Genomic DNA, 16901 nt, shown 5'->3' with positions numbered 1-16901 from the left:
TGGGACAAGCTCCAGGAGCTCCTTCGACAGCAGTACAGCAGAAGAAAAACAAATGCTTCGTCACTGGCGTTGGGGCAGGAGAGATACTGGCAAGTCTCTGGGAGCAATGTGGGAACTGTTGTCTCGGAGAGCAGCTTGCTTGGGACTCCAGAGAGCACCAGCTGTCTTCTTGCCACTGTACTCAGAGTAACAGAATATTCATCGGCATACCTTCTTCTCTGGAAAGCCACCCTGGCTACCTTCCTAGGCTGACCATATCTCTGAAGAGTCCCTCTGCAAACCTCTGCCTTTTTGTATGACTTGTGCTGGGCACACGGGAACTCTGGTGTCACACAATTTTCATTCCTGAATGGTGAATCTTCCCTTAGCACACGAGTTCCATAGGGGATGGGCTCCCACAGCAAGAGGCTAAGTGTGAATGAATGACACTGGGCAACGTCTGTTGGCAAGGTTCAACTCATGCTGATGAGCATTATGAGCAAGGTTCTTCTACTTTGGTCATGAAGAAAACTTCTTTTGATTGTAAGAATAATCCTCTGAGAGTTTTAAAAGGCCCCATTCTGGAGATGAGGAAAGGGAGGCTTGACAGGGAGACATGACATGTCCAAGGCTATGGATGACAATGTTCTGCATCCCACTAAAAGGAATCTTCACACACACGGCTGACCAAGTGAATGAGCGGTTACACATACTCCTCCTCCCTCCATCCTTCTTATTCCAAGGTTTATTGTGAAGCAGCCCTACGGTCTATCAGTCCTACCACTGGAACACCTGTTGATTCCATTCATCCACCAATCCTCCCCTCTCTCTTCCTTTTCCTTCATGTTGGATGCTGAGGACTGATAAGCATGTGTTCTATAGAAGAGCTACACTCAAAGTCTCTCCTGCCAGTCTCCTAGGTCACCTCATCATTTCCCAAGGGGCATTTGTATAAAGACAAGAATAATCTTTGCTAGTTCAATATGCTTTTTTCATGACTAACACTGGTATATGCCTATAGCCCCAGAAGCTTTTCAGGAAGCCAAAGTAAGAAGATTGCTTTAATTCAGGAATTTAAGGCAAGACAAAATCAAACCAAACACAAACCCAAAAAGTCACACAGCAACAAAAATTCCATATATGTTGTGGAAGAACTGCTTGCATTGCTAGTCCTCTTGTGCCAATAAAGCCACCTTGAGTTAAAGACAAAGTGACTGACTGGCTGATTAAGATTAGCCATTTAGATGTTAGAGGACTGAGGAAGTTTGATGAGAGGGACAGAGAGACTGAGGGACTGGAGGGGGTAGATTTCCAAGTTATTTTGGATAAGAAAAACATGGAGAGTAGGGTCAGGTGACTGGCCCTCTGCTGTTCCTTGGATTTTTATCAGGTTTTGATCTTGATTTCTTACTACCAAGTTTTTATTAATACTAGAACAATTTAGGTAACTGCTATGCATATAGGCATTCATTTCCTTGCCACATTTTCTTGTGATATTAAAGCATTTTCATGGGCTCTGAAAGTACTATGGGTCCTATGCACTGTCTTCTATGGCTGGTGGATAAGGCTGTTGACTTGACACTGAAAATCCCAGAGTCACAGGAAACCCCTCAAGCCTTACAGCTTGTTCTCATGAGAACACTCTACTCCAGCACTTTGTACTGCCTCCTCTAACTTCCTTCAGAGGTTATCTTAATGGCATCACATTCTGTGACAACCAGAGCAACAGCCCCTCACTGGTCTCTCTTTTTCCTTATGGCTCCTGTCCTTTCAACACACAGCATTAAAAATGGCCTTTCAGACAGCTGATTTATTCATATCTGTGTCTACTTAAAAGTGCTTGTTTCCCATTGCCTTTAGAAAGACTCCAAGGTTCTGATGGAACAATGCTATGCCCTACGGTAGAATGATGCTATGCTCTATGAAGGAACAATGCTATGTTCTATGATGGAAGGATGCTATGCTCTATGGTGGAATAATGGTGTTATGAATTATGAATTATGGAATGATGCTATGTTATATGATGGAATAATGCTATGTTATGTTATGCAATAGTGCTATGCTCTGTGATGGAATGGTGCTATGCTCTGTGATGGAATGATGCTATGTTCTATGATGGAATGATATTGTACTCTATGATGAATGATGCTATGTTTTATGCTGGAATTATGCTATGCTTTATAATGGAATGATGCTATGTTCTATGATGTGTTCTAGGATGGGATGATGCTATGCTCTATGATGGAACAATGCTATGTTCTAGAATGGGATGATGCTATGCTTATGATGGAACTATGCTGTGTTCTGTGATGAATGATGCTATGTTCTATGATGAACAATGCCATGATCTAGGCTTATGCTTCAAGGATTCTCTGGTTGGGGCCCATATTCTGACCCTTCTCAAGTTCTCAAGTTTTTCTCCTGAGGCCCTGTGCTGGATGCCTGTGAGAAGCTCCTAGGGTCACCAAAGCCTGACAACATCTTCATTTAGAAGGAAGAGAGGTCTTAACCGTCTAGGGAGGGTTGGGGATGGTGATGAGAGAAAGGAGAAGGGTGGATGGAATGACTGCAGAGGGCTCTGTCAGCTAGGAGTTTACTCCCTGCCCCCAAAGGCCACGTAAGAACTGTGGAGACTCCATAGCCCAGGTGGTCAGGGCAGCAGTATCAGGGACCTACTTGGCCTACTTGGCCACATGTCCTTTCCGTTATGGACACTCTCCAGGGCTCCCTGGTGCTAAGCAGAAGTTCTAGTGTGCAGAACTTATAGAATCTCTGTGTGTGCAGGGAACCGGCTACATGCCATAATCTCAATGGTGAAAGTGAGAGCCAAGAGATCTTTACCCATGATACATTTATGCCTGTGGGTGCCAAGCATGTGATAAAAAGTGAGACATTACCAAGCCTGTGTCATGTGTCAATTATTAGCCCCCTTACCCCCATGCACTGTGCTACATGCTTGTCATATAGTAGTGCCTAAAGGTAGGCACCACTTGCTGATATGAGAGTTTGGAGTTGATGAGGCTGGGGCACTAGGCATGGGGAATGCCTGTCTCTACTCCGGCACTTTTGAGAAGGAGAACCTGCACTCCCAGGACAAGAAGGGGCAACCCCGAGGAGAGGACCTCACTGATGGTATTCTGATATGATTATATCTGAGGTGACACAAGGTCTACTATCTCAGGCAAAGGCTATCAGAGCAGTGCCTGGGATATGATGAATACTTAAGGATATTTGGTGCTATGCTGCTGCTGAAGCTCATTTGATAGACTACTTACCTAGCATGGAAGAAACCCTAGGTTCAATTCCCAGTATAGTCTCAATTAGGCATGGTAGCAAACATCTATACTACCCACACTTGGAAGAATCAGGAAGATCAAAAATTAAGAGTCATCCTTGACTACGTAGTGAATTTGAGGCCAGCCTAGGCTATATGAGACCCTAGTCTCATAAAAATGAATTTACTGAGCATCTATTTAGGGCTAGCATTCTAAATGATAACTTACACTCATTGTCTCATTACAGTCACAAACAATTCTTACCAACTAGCTAATGGTTCCATCTAACAGATAAATAGATGTTCAGGGAGAATGAGGCCACACAAGAAAATCAATATAAACAAGGCCACACAATGAATAAAAACTGGGATTTGTCCCCAGGTCTGCCTGACCTGCTTCTAACTGCATTGATGTCTGATTTAATACTTGTTACATGGCCAATGAAAACTGGGCCATGGGCAGACAGCTCTACCTAAGATGGAAACACCGAAATCAATCTCACAAAGTCTTGGGGAAGAGGCCACAGTGCCCAGCTTCTCCCCTTGGATCCAGACTTACAAATGCCACTGCTAATGCAAACGGCCTACTTGAGTTTCCTCCTCGGCTCTCTCTGCTCCTGAGTGACTGCTGTGAAATCGCAGTGACAGATCCAGTTTAGTGCCCAAGATGAGCTTGCAAGGATGTCTGCCTCAGCAGGGAGGTGACCCCCGATCTGTCCTTGGCAACAACAAACAGCTCTCCTTTGTCATTCAGGTAACTCCTCAAACACCACCCCTTCCATGAAGGCTCCAGGATTGACTAGGTGTTGGCTGTGAACTGAAGACAAACCCTTCAATCCTGAGAGAGGGAGAGGGAGAGAGAGAGAGAGAGAAAGAGAGAGAGAGAGAGAGAGAGAGAGAGAGAGAGAGAGAGAAAGAGAGAGAGAGAGAGAGAGAGAGAGAGAGAGAGAGGGAGGGAGGGAGAGAGAGAGAGGGAGGGGAGGGAGGGAGGGAGGGAGGGAGGGAGGGAGGGGAGGGAGGGAGGGAGGGAGGGAGAGAGGGGGGGGGAGAGAGATCTATGAGCCCATCTTAGCCAGTGTCCATCCCTGAATGGCAAAAGGGACGTCACTGGGAAGGTTGAGCTCCCAGCAAGAAAGTCCTCTTTCAAGTGAGGCCTGTCTACCAGAGGTATCCTAGCACCTGCCACTTGCTCAGGGTGTCTTGAGACATCCCTACTAGCTCTGAGATTATGGTTAGTGAGAAGGCCAGAGAAAGGAAGTGGGGGTGAGTAGGAGGTATGAGGTGGATGTCAGAGGTCATAGGATGAGTGTCCTGTGTCTGCAGCATGGCCTCGATTGCTGATCCAGCTCCAGGACAGGGACCCAAGTAGGTCAGAGCAGCATTAGTTGAGACGTTGGCCTTAGCAACCTTTTCCCTTTCTATCTCCACTCCCAGCTCTGGATACTGGATGAATAGTCTTTCAGAGAGTTGCAGATCACTTTCCAAACCTCATCTTGCATATAAGAAAGTGAGGGTCGCAGACTTGCCTCGGGGCCACTGCAGGCCCTGCTCTCTGTTCACAGAGGAGAGCCAGTGGTAGGAGGGGACCTGCTTGGAGCGCAGACAGACTCCCCTGGTCCTCTTCCCGCTCCCTCAGCCTTCCCCTCCTCCTCCTGAGGTTGCATCACCAGGCTGGTGGAGGAGGCACAGGGTTGCAGGGCAGGCTCAGCAGGGAAGAGGGCCCTGCAGGGCCAGGGCAGACACCAGTGACAAGAGCAATTGATTTCCCAAGTGCAGATTAGATGCCAAGGGAGAAATTCTTCCTCCTGCCATTCATCAAGGGGCAGTCGCCAAGAGCCTCTGAGACTCAAGGAATCTGTCTTGACTGCATTGCCCTGACAGTCCACTGGGACCCCTGTGGTATGAGTCTGCCAGAGGACCCCTAAACCAGGGGAGGGAGCTCAACCCTGAAGACTCCCCACAGAGCTTAGTAGCAAGCTCCTGAGAGAAGTGGGGGCATGTCCTTAAGCCTCGGGGCTTTTGTCGGTGTTTGTGCTCCGGGCTGACTGGGACACTCTGTCCAGATAGCTGAGATCACTGGGTCTGCCCAGTCTGCCAGACAGTGGGGTGCTGACTGAACGCACTGAAGCATGAACAACCTTTCTCTATAAAGGGCCTGACAGGGATATCTGAGGCTTGCAGGTCTCAGTGTCTCTGTCACAGCTAACTTAGTACAAAGGATGCCACACATAATACATACATGAGCTGACATGGCCATGTTCTAATACAACTTTATAAAATCCAGATGAATGGACCCTGATTGACGGACAGTGCCCAGATCCTCGGGGAATATGGAGACCCTCCACTCTCTAACAAGATTTACCAATGAGCAGTGAACGGTTTTCCAATGAGAAACCTCTGAGCAACAGTGCCGACCACGCGAGTTTACTCTGAATTCTGGCTGGGTGCATCTGGAAATGTTTTGTCAAGTCTCTGAAGCAGTGAGATAGGCTCTTCTGTGGCTGCGGAGTGACACCCTCTCTTGGTAGCCCTAATCAACACTGAGAAGACCTGCACCACAGTCTTCAGCTCCCTGTACTGACTTTAGCCCTTATCCTACTTTTGAGTCATATGACCTTGGTCATTGTTGTCTCTGGTCTTACCTCCAAAAGCATGGACAGGACCAATGGATCCTCACAGGATTCTGTGAAAGTTATTACAACATTGAAAAAGTGTCCAGTATAGAGTCAGCCCTCAGTTAACCTCAGGTAAACACAGAGCAGGGGCTGGCTGACCTTGGGAGACGAGGAGGCTGAGGTGTGAGAAAGATGTTTTCTTCCCCATTTTGATTAGACTACTAATGAGACTAAGTACAGCAGAGAAAAGGAAGTGGGAAGGCAAGGAAAACACTTTGATGGCATGTGTTACTACAATGGACTGGACAGGCTAGGGGCCTTATGTATTTGCTCCATAAAACCCCAGTCCACTCTGCAATGTAGGCATCATTATCTCCAATGGTATTAAATTTCAGAAAAGACAGGTGAGATACTCAAGGCCACTAAGACTTCTTAATTAGAAGTTCATTCTTCCATCAGTTACTTCTCTTTTCTGTATCAATTATATGTTGGACAATTACTAACCTAATTTGTTTGGAAGATAAAGAACAAGAAAATGGACTCATGGTCTAAATGGGGAAGAATTTAAACCAATCATCAAGGTGGTGCTATAGAGGAAGCTAGGAGAACTGAGGCTTCGCCAAAGAGAAGAGTCTTATTCGGAGTCTTGGAGGACAAATAGGTCTCAGGTATCCTGGGAGAGCAAGGTGGGGGGACTCACCCTAGAATCAGGGATATCATTTGCAGAGCCTCAGAGGCATCCGACAGCACCATGCTTTTGAAAGTAGTCAGTCACTTGCTGCAGCAGGACTGTAAGGACAAGAAGGTGTCAAGGACGTTGGAAAGGCAGGGCTCAGTAGACTCAGGGAGGTCAAGGTAGAGAGTCTGAACTTGATCGTGCATGCAATGAGGGGATATTTAAAGGATTTCAGTAGGGTAGCGGAGGTTGGAGTAGTAAGTGAATGAGGCAGGAAGTGGGCAGGCTGTCTTGAAAGACAACAAAAATAATTCAGAGGAAAAGTGATGACAGTGATTCCCAAAGAGGCAGTGGGATGGATGGGGAACAAATTTGAGGGAGATGGAGGCGGTAGCTGGCTGGATTTGATCACTGGGATGAAGGGGGAGACAAGGAGGAAAGAATGGAATCCTGGAGGATTTGAGAGATGCCTTGAGTAATGAGCTGACTGGGGAGTCCTAACCGCTAGGAAGAATGGAAGAGGAGAGCAGGATTTGCCATAGCAAGCATGGCTTGGGTGAGGGCCAGGGTGATGAGGATAGAGGATGCCGTGTGGAAGACACCACACGCTTTTCTCTCAGCCCCCTGTGGCACTCACTGAGAAGAGTTGGGAAACAGTACATCAAGCTTGGAGAAGCCACTTTGGGAATGGTGAAGCAGTGCCCCAGAGGGTATTCTTTGTGGGACAGCCTTCAGTACTTCTTAGGAGGAGAGTTCTAGACCCAGGAAATCACAAGATTTTCTATCTTAATTGAGGTTAGTGTGAACAGCTTTCAAATTATTCCCTCCCTTCCTTTTTTTCCCTTCCTAGTAATATGTAAAATGCTGATAGGGGGTAGAGAGGAGGTAGTGGGTGGAGATTAATGCAGGGGAGATAAAGACACCAGAAATGGACATTGTTTGGGATGCTGGAGACCCTGGAATAGGAGCGCACAGGCACTGGCAGAGATTCAGCAAGCAAAACCTCTAGTCAGAAAGTGTCTCTGGCCATGGTGCTGAACTCTGACTCTGACACCAGGTGGAGGGGGGACATTTAAACCTGTGTATTCCCCTGTTAGAGTCACTGAGAACTCAGGTGTGCTAGTTTCTGCTACTGCCTTTCCGTATCTCATCCAACCACACAGTAACTTTCTAATCCAACAGTTCAGAGAGCTTCCACAGGCTTTACCTTCAGTTATTCTAAGTGCAGTACAGAAGTGGGCAGAGGCTTCTACTTGTGAGGGCCTTGAAAACAGGAAAGGAAGACAGGAGAGAGCTTGTCTCTGGTTATAGTCAAATGTCAACCAAAGAAGTGAGGGCTATGCAGTGAGCTAGTGGGACTTGGTTTTTGTTCTAGTACTGTTACTCTTTTTAGTGTCTATTAATTGTACATAAGAACAGATTTCATGAAGAGATTTTAATATATACACTTTCTCATATTCATAACCCATTCTCTTGTTTCCCATTTACTCTTCCATTTTAACCTTTCTCTCTCCCCTCCCACCAATCTCTTTTTAAAATACAGGTCACACTACATGCCCCAGGATGGCCTCAAACTCATGATCTTCCTACTAGGTCAGCCTCTTGAACACAGGAATTACAGTCATAAGCCACCACACTCTGGGAGATCTCCTAAGGAATGTGTTCCACAATGCTGCAGATGTATATTGGTAATAGGTGATAGAGTTTTGGGAATTTTAGGTGCTATTACATATTCTATTATTTGATAAAAGAACATAAAATGATCTGTATAAAAGAGAAATCTTCACAGTAGAGATTCCAGGAATTGAACCCAACCCAATTATGTTGCTATTGTTAAAAACAACTTAGGCTACTTTGCATTGTTTCCTTAAATATACTTGTTTGTGTGTGTTTGCTTGCAAAGAGTCTTCATTTTGTGCCTACATGTTATTTTTAAAATAAAATCTTAAATAATTTTAGTATTTAGCATGAATGTTCTTAGGGCACCTTCTTTTTTAGTGCAGTTTTAGGTTCCCAGTAAAACTGAACAGACACCATTTTATTTTGTGTACATATGCATGCAAGCACCCCTAAACCCCCACCCCCTACCCCACCACTGCCTGGCACACATATAATAAATGAGCAGACAAGCCATGGTGCTACTTGGGGTCAAAACCATGACGTGACTCTAATGTATCAATACTGGTTTTCTTATTTGACTCCTGAGTAGAATTTAATGGCTATTCCCCTAGAAGTACTGTATAACCAGTCAGCATGCTACAAAATTGGGTTATAAGATGTGGTCTCCCAAAGAGGCCTTTTTGGAAGCACTGAAAGCTTTTAAATATCTACTATATAAGGGATCCTATGTATAGGAGCTAAAACATATTCTTTTTGTGTCCTGCTCTGACACTTAGTATATTGACTGAGATGCCTAACCTTTCTGTGTCTCTGTTTTTTTTTTTTTTTTTTTTTATCTTCAGAAAAGGCTAACATCATAGTTGTAGATGAGTTACTACAAGTAAAATATGCCTAGAGCAATGACTGGATCATAGTGGGCCCTCGGCTGATAACAGGCTGCTTTGGATGGTTCTACCCCTGAGCTGTACACCCTAGGGAAATGCATTGTGTTAGGGCATGGTAGTAGCTTGGTCCTGATCCTGGAGCCAGACAGGGAACTCAATATATATTTATCAATCGAAACAGAAGAATATTTAATTAGGAGCTACTGAAGACAGAAAACCTGCTTGGATTCCCGAGATCAATATGTTTGACATATTTCCTGAATATTGCGGAGCACCGCCATCCCGGGTCATGCTGGAGTGAGACTGTGAAGTTGGAAGTCAGACAGCCTCAGGTTCACTCCGGATAATCACTTTCTCTCATACAGTGGAGGTGGGGGAGGGATGGGGATGCTGTGCTTGTCCACAAGACACAGTCTTTCCCTTGCTGAAGGTGATCCACATGTCTAAGAGGGAAGGTTTAAAAAAACTCCTAGAAGGAACTGTTAGAGGAAGCATGGCAGCTTCCTTGACAGAAGTGGCTAGGACGCTTCTGGGTCCATTGGCAGAAGCCCTCCTCAGCACAGTGGCAAAGCGCCTAGCTCTGTATAAGTCAGGATGTCTGAGCACGCAGCATGGGCTTTGGCATCAGACAAACCCCCAGTTCCAGCTGTGGCTACTCCCACCCCCCCAAACTGGCTGACTGACCTTGAAGAAGCTGCTTAAAGCCACTGCCTCATCTGTCAAGCAGGGGATAATCCTCACATCTGCCTCATTGAGTTCTCCGATTTCAATGAAATAAAGCCGGCGAAGCACTTAGCAGAGTGCCTGGCACCCTCTGCACTCCATAAGTGGTTGCTATTATTATTTTAAGCAGCTGACTATAATAGCTCCCATTTATTAAGCACTTACTATTTGCCAAACACTGCTAAAGTGCTCTGTGCATACATTTTCTTTAAACTGCACAACAGCTCATCCCCATTCTATAGTGGAAAACACCAAGGCCAGGGATGGAAGCGTTTCCTCCCAGGGACATCCAAGAGGGCAAAGTGGCAAGTCAGGCTTTGAACTTGGAAGCCTTGTTTCCAAAGCCTGTACCCCCCAGTTCTTAGCAGTACTTCCATTTTCCATCCATCCACTCCAGTCTCACCCCCAACAGGAAAGTCACAACCGTATCTGACTAAAATCTCCTTTCCTTTTCTGTATCTGGACTTCCATTTAAAAAAATATCTGCTTCAGGGCTGGGGAGACAGCTCATCCAGCAAGTGCTTGCCTAGGCACAAGCTTGACAATTTAAGGTCAATCCCAGAACGCACACAGAGGCTGAAGGAGAGAGCGGACTTTACCGAGCTGCCCTTTGACCTCCACGTGCTGGCCGTGGCACCTGCCCCTACATTCACACACCCTACACTTGCATAATAATAAATAAATAAGAATGTAACAGTGGACTTTTTGGACTTCAGAACCTTTCAAGTTATCTCACGAGACAGAGAGATATACATAGAGAACATATGAGTTGTTTTTATCAGGCAGAAGAACTCCTAGGCTTCCAAGCCAGTCTCTGGGACTCCAGGAACCTGAGATAGAGGCTCTATCCAAGCTGCACTCCACATCTCTCCACAGCCCAAACACTGTGGACTAGTTCACATATGCTTCCAGGATGTCTCTAGTTCTCTTTTACAGACTGGAAAGACATGAGCTAAGAGAAAAGGTAAACATGGTCAACAGGGAGGGGTCGGCAAGCAGAACTGGGACTAGAGCTCAGACTCTGCTGAACCTCGTCTTGTCCTTCTCCTGGTTCTCTCCCATTTCTGTGTGTAGTCTATAGGCTCTGGGAGACCCAGCTCACAGACAGCACTGGGCAGACTGTCAGAGGCATCGCAGGGGTTCAGAGCTCTGAGCTCCAAGTAGCTGTACTCAGTCTGGGAGGGGAGAGGAGGGGGAAGGGAAGGAGGAAGAAGGAAGGGAAGGAGGGAGGGAGAGAGAGAGCAACACAGAGAATACCCACCACATTCAAACCTGGACCAGGCAGTATTATGTGTAGCACCTCATCTAAGCATATTTTAGAGTATCATTAGCCTGCTTTTACAGTTAAGAACACAAAAATCTGCAAAGTTGAACATGAAACTGTAAGTGCTGGTACTCACTCATGTGTGTGTGTCTGTAAAATTGTCTTCCAAAAGAATGCACACATAGAAGAGTTATATACACCCAGAATTAGGAACTAAAACAATATATGTCAAGCAAAAGACTGTATTCTGTATTCTCACCATCTCAGGCTAGTCTTGAACTCTTCAGCATCCAGGGTGATCAGATTATAAACACACGCTCCCACGCTTAGCTTACACATTTTGTTGGAAGAGTGAGATGAAGAGCAAAGATAGTAACTCTGGTAGGTGCTAACACAAGAACAGACCAAGTGATGGGGCTTTGGTGTGTGCTGAGAATTCTCCCAAGTGTTTCCCATGCATCAGCAAACTGAGACCTATAAAGCAGGCACATGCTTTTCCCATTGTCAAGATGAGAAGACTGATGGAGGAGACAGACATCTTACCAGAGTTACAGAGCTAGCCAGTCTTGGTGGCAGCCATTCACTGCTTGTTCCTGTTCCGGCCATCCTCTGTTCCTATTCTGAGATGAGACTCTGGATTTCCTTGACGACTGACTTCTATGGGGCACTAACAGGTATCTCAGAGACTCTAAGCAGAAGGGTGCAGAGGCTTCTTTTTTTCTTGTTTCCTGTTGCTGTCAGCATAGCTCTTGAGACAGCCTTTGCTTCTAACTGCCTCAGGCATCACTCCCGAACTGGCCCCTGGGGTGCCAGCAGTAGTCCTCCACTCCTAAACCAGAACATCAGCCTCCTGAACTCTGGCTACACTTACTTTTGTGTTGTCAGCCTTAGAGATGGTGACTGCTTCCTGAGGTGGTATTTTTTTTTTTTTTTTGGCCTCTCAAGGCTTCCACTGGGCAGAGGACCAAGCCCTGTGTTCAGTCTCCTTTCTTTGAAATACCCAGGTGGCTTTTCTGACCTGACTATCCTCTGGCTACTCTGGTACCTGAATGAAGAAGCTGGTTTCCAGAGCCTGTTTTCTCAACCACCAGGGTCTTCTTTACTTAGATGTCAGTAGCTGTGGACACTTCAAACCTCAGCAGGTAAAAGCCAGTAGTCACTTGTATTATTTCATACCCCCAAACTCCACCATCCTCTGACACCAACCTACTCTTTACAAACAAACAACTACAGTTTCCCTGCAGATCACAGGTCTTCACTGCAAATGTGCAGACGACGAATCCAAATGAAGGGTCCCCGGGCACTGGGATCCTGAACTGCTAGTCTGGCTGGCTTACATTGATGCTGGACATCAGAGTCACCCTGCCCTAGAGATAAAATCAGCCTGAGTTCAAGGTCAGACTCCAAAGACTTTGGTACTGAAGGGAATTTTGGGGGATAGTCATGGCTTATGGTTTCAGTGAGAGGGTCGGCTGATGCCGGTACCATTCAGAAGACATGGCCATCAGGCCTCAGAAAAGGACACAGCTTGGAAAGTCATTAGCTGTGATGCTTTACCAGAGCCTTGATGTGGGCTAGATAGAGGCCACTGAGAGCAAGATGAAATACAGTAAGCACATACACCAACGAGCAGGATGTTACAGGGTCTCTTGTCTAGGTCAGTGCACAGGCTTCTTAGTGAATGGAAAAAAAAAGAGACACAAAAAGAATAAAGAGGTGGCTTCCATTCAACCACCCATTCATCCATCCCATCACCATTTCATACATTTATTCATCACTTAGTGAACATCTATTGAGTTACTCTTCTGTGAAAAATGTAGATGGGAACAGCGATTAGTCAGCCATGGATCCAGTCCTTCAAGGATTCTAAGCTCCAGAAGTGATGTTGCAGAGACACACTTAACTGCGTGTTCAGTGGGAGCAAGGAGAGAGGACCCGGCGGCTCTCAGCTGGAGCAATTTTGTGACTCCCCAAAGACAGCAAGCGATTGCAGTCGTGAGGGACTTGTAGAGCAAGTGTGGGGACCGGTGTGAAATCCCATGAGTAAAGCGAAGGGCTTGTGAAGAGAAGCTTTGAGAGGTGAGACGAGAGAGAGAGCCTGGGCTGTATCAAAGACAGACTCAAGTCACAACCTTGTCCTCTAGGTCGTAGGGAGTCATCGAAAATTTCACTCAGGATATGACACGAGAGAGTTGCCTTTGGGAAATGTTTTCTAGAAGCACAGCAGAAAATGGGTTAGGAGCAGGGAGCAGGAATACCAACTAGAAGTGGTGATGATGGTCACGACAATGAAGAATACTGAAGAGAAAACTGTGAAAGAGGCAGAGAAATGCAGATGAGGAGACTGAGCTCAGAGTCTGGAAAGACAACTGGCAGGGCCTGTCAGACAGCATGGAGGAACGAAATTCTGGGGATGGAGAGGATGCCAAGGACAAGATGAAAGGGACAGAGCTGGGAGTCCAGTTCTGGACACCCCAAGTGTGAGGACTGTAATATATCCAACAGTGTTGACAAAAGACAGCATGGATTCTGTGAGAGGGCGCCTGCCTTCATTACTGCAGCAGGCAAAACTCTGAAGTAGGATGTGATTTCCTATGAAAGAGGAAAAGTAACCAAGGAACGTCTGCTGGCTCAAATAAAAATTATTAACATAGAGGAAAGGAGGTGCCAAGGCCAAGGGAAATGCAAGGGTGAGGGCAGCTAAGGAGCAGAGCCTGAGAAGAGGAAAAGAATCTGGGGCCAGGCTGCGGCCAGGACTGACCAGAGAGCAAGTTCAGTGGAGGGGAACCGGCCAAAGCCAGATGGAAAACAGCCAATAAATTAATGAATAACTACCAGGCCTTGTACTGGGGGCTCACTGGAGCGCTAGCATATTCTAAACATCACACATTGACTTGGCCTTATCATCCCCACTGTACAGAGAAGGGAGCCAGGGCCCTGCAGAAAACAAGCAAGGAAGATGCACATTTCCTGGGAGAGCTCAGGAGAGCCCCGGTCCTGTGAGAGGTGGAGGAGAAGGGCTTGGGGTTAAGTAAATTTGTCATTTCCTCTTCTAGGAGCCCGGATTAGCATATTAAAGACATGGAAGTCCTACACTGTAGAAACCTGTTTACTTTCGTTAAATGCCATGTTTTCTCAGTATGTTTGACTTGCAAACCTTCCCATCTACATTTTACATCTCACATCTACACCGACTTTGGAAGCATGCTGGGTGTGGCAGGCTTCATGACATCATGGCCAGAATCTGCAGGGGAAGGAAAGCAAGGTAGTCATGGGGTACTGATACTTATCTTAGGGGGTGAGAGGAGACAGGGCATTAAAATTTTAGAGTGAGCTAATGGAAAGATAATGAGTGCTAATGAGAAACAAGAAATTTTGGTACCAGAAAATCAACCCAGAGAACTTAGAGCTTGGATTCTAAGAAGAGGGACCACGGGAGAGAAAGCTGTTATGAGCTCTGCTTCAGGCTCCTAATACCAGCTGTCCATTCCTGTGCACTCCCAGAGAACATTGCCAGTTCTGGAAGGGAGACACCCTAGAGATTGAGGGAGAGGTCTAATACTCTGAAGCCCCTTATCTATATATAATTCATCCACCATCACACCCCAGCAGGCCATTCACCCTGGGTCAGGTATAGACCGGCACTGTTCTCGCTCTGATGCTATCTCTTTACCATTCTGGATTTTGCAGTCTGAACCTGTGCTCACCTCTGATTTCTTGGTGTACTTGTGTTTTCTAGAGTCAGCCAGGAGAACAGCTTGCCTCCTAGCATCTGGTTAATATGTCCCACAACCCCTGTGAGAAATGGAAAGGTTTGGGCCATCACTCCTGATCCAGACCTCCTTGTGGGGTGTTCAGGACTGTGCTTTGCGCGGTGTGTGTGTGTGTGTGTGTGTGTGGTGGAGGGGTGCTCTGCCTCAGACAAGAAGAGACTGGCTCCCAACAACACCCATCTTAGCAAGGTCAGATGTGGCAATGTCATCCTCATGACTCCTGCTTAGCAGGACATACACAAGACCCTCAGCGGTGGACACAGGGCATAATATACCCACGGTATGACGGGGCAGGCTGAGGACTTCAAGAGAAAAAAGCCTTAAGCTAGTGGCTTCATTTGGGGTAGCAGGCAGGGGGAGGTCTGCCTTGGAAATTCAGTTTTATGAATAAGAGAGTGCTTGCTTTGGCCTGAGCCATCCCACAGGGACATTGGGGCTGTCCGCTGGACCTGGAGAAGCAGGCTAAGTGTACTTTACTATGCGGCTGCTGCCCCAACCCAGGGCTCCAGTCAAGCCCAGGGCATCTGGCTGGAGAGGGTCTCTCCCAAGCAGATGTTTATTATAGACTTGTTCCGAGCACTTAACATGCCTTCTCTTCCCCAGCTGCTAAATGCCCATTTTCAAGTTATTGAAATTCACCGGGAAGTATGGTTAATATGCGAATATAGATTAGCCAGCCCCCTTGCCACCGAAGCAAAGCTGCCTGCTTGGCAGCCTCTGGTACTCAAGATTCATGAACTATCTGGCAGAAACAGGAGGGGAATGGAGAATGACCCAGCAGGGGTGGAGATGGGGGTAGTTTAATTCTTGGGCTGCTAATGAATCTGATTGCAGCCAACTCTCCATCTGACCTAGATGGGTTACACCCTGGGTAAGCTGTCTGTAGAAAAATGTTCAATCCCAGGAGATTTTTCCCATTGCTCCACAGACTCCAAAACCTTCCAAGAAGCCTGACCCAGCCATTAATTGGTGTGTGCTCCCAGACGGGCAGTTCATTTCCATAGCAGTGGAGGCAAAACATAATTAGGAAGGCAAACACGCTGTAAGGTATGTACAATGCCCACATTTCCTACCACAGCCAGACAGCGCTGAGCTTTCTGATTAGCCACCGTTTTTGCATTAATCGTTCCCACTGCTTGCCTGGTTCTTCCAATGAGAAGGAGCCACATCGCCCGGCAGGCTGTTCTAATAAACACCAAAATAGGCACACTACACCGGTGTTGTTCTTTCCAAATGGCTGCCTTGGGATTGCTTGGTATCCTAGCCGGAGATACTCCTGGAAGTTCCTTCTGTGTTTTCAAAATTGCCCGTGGAGCTTGGTGTCCATTCTTTGAAGTGTCCCTGGGCTACTGAGAGGTCATATCTTCACCTCAGGAGGGCAGAGTTGATTTTTCAGAAAGTCTTCTGAGCCAAGTATAGTGAGTGCAGAATGATGTCTCGGATTGGTTTTCTACTTCTTTGTATATGCTTTTCTTTCCCCCAGTAGTTTGGGGTGAACTCTGTATCTGGGAGCATGACCTAAGCAAGGGGTGAGCTCATCAGTGCTCCTCTGAACAAGACAAACTACAACCACCCCCAAGTAGTGACATGTGTACCCCTTCTTTTTTCTGAGCCCTCGGCTCTCACCTAGAGCCGTATGTGTACAGCACATCTCAGTAGCCCCCAAGACCTGTCCTTTGTGCAGATGCTAAAACTGTGTAGGGCAGCTGCCCTACACACCTTGCTCCAGGCTAGTGTGGACTGCCACTTAGCCAATCGTCAGCTAGTCTCTGGGCCACTCATTGCCCTGTGCCAGGCAAGGCAAATTCACATGCATGTCAATGTCCAAGGTAATCAGGAGGATGAAACCATGGCAACAGTCTCCAGCAAACGAATCAAACGTCCCAGGGAGACATTCTGGTTCCAGAGGTGCAATGTGGGCTGCAGTGACCTGAGGACTAGACATTTTTTTTTCAAAGAAAGGGCGTGAAGCTGTTCCACGAGATGGCAATAGCCAGAACATGTGCATTCCCAAGAGGACCGCTCAGAGGACGGCAAGCTTCCTACTCAGACTTGGGAGTTCTGATGTATTGGTTCAATAATAAATCAAACGT

The 16901-nt window shown here is 46.6% G+C and overlaps 1 protein-coding gene across 4 annotated transcripts in view; it reads right to left on the bottom strand.

The window, feature by feature from the left end:
• The window catches only part of Kcnd3 (potassium voltage-gated channel subfamily D member 3), a 222187-nt gene that overhangs the window by 89237 nt on the left and 116049 nt on the right, over positions 1–16901 (bottom strand). The window lies entirely within an intron of this gene.

The sequence above is a fragment of the Chionomys nivalis genome, chromosome 18, assembly GCF_950005125.1.
Source record: "Chionomys nivalis chromosome 18, mChiNiv1.1, whole genome shotgun sequence".
Taxonomy (NCBI): Eukaryota; Metazoa; Chordata; class Mammalia; order Rodentia; family Cricetidae; genus Chionomys; species Chionomys nivalis.
The sequence above is the reverse complement of the archived record's forward strand: the minus strand, read 5'-3'. Positions and strand labels throughout refer to the sequence as shown.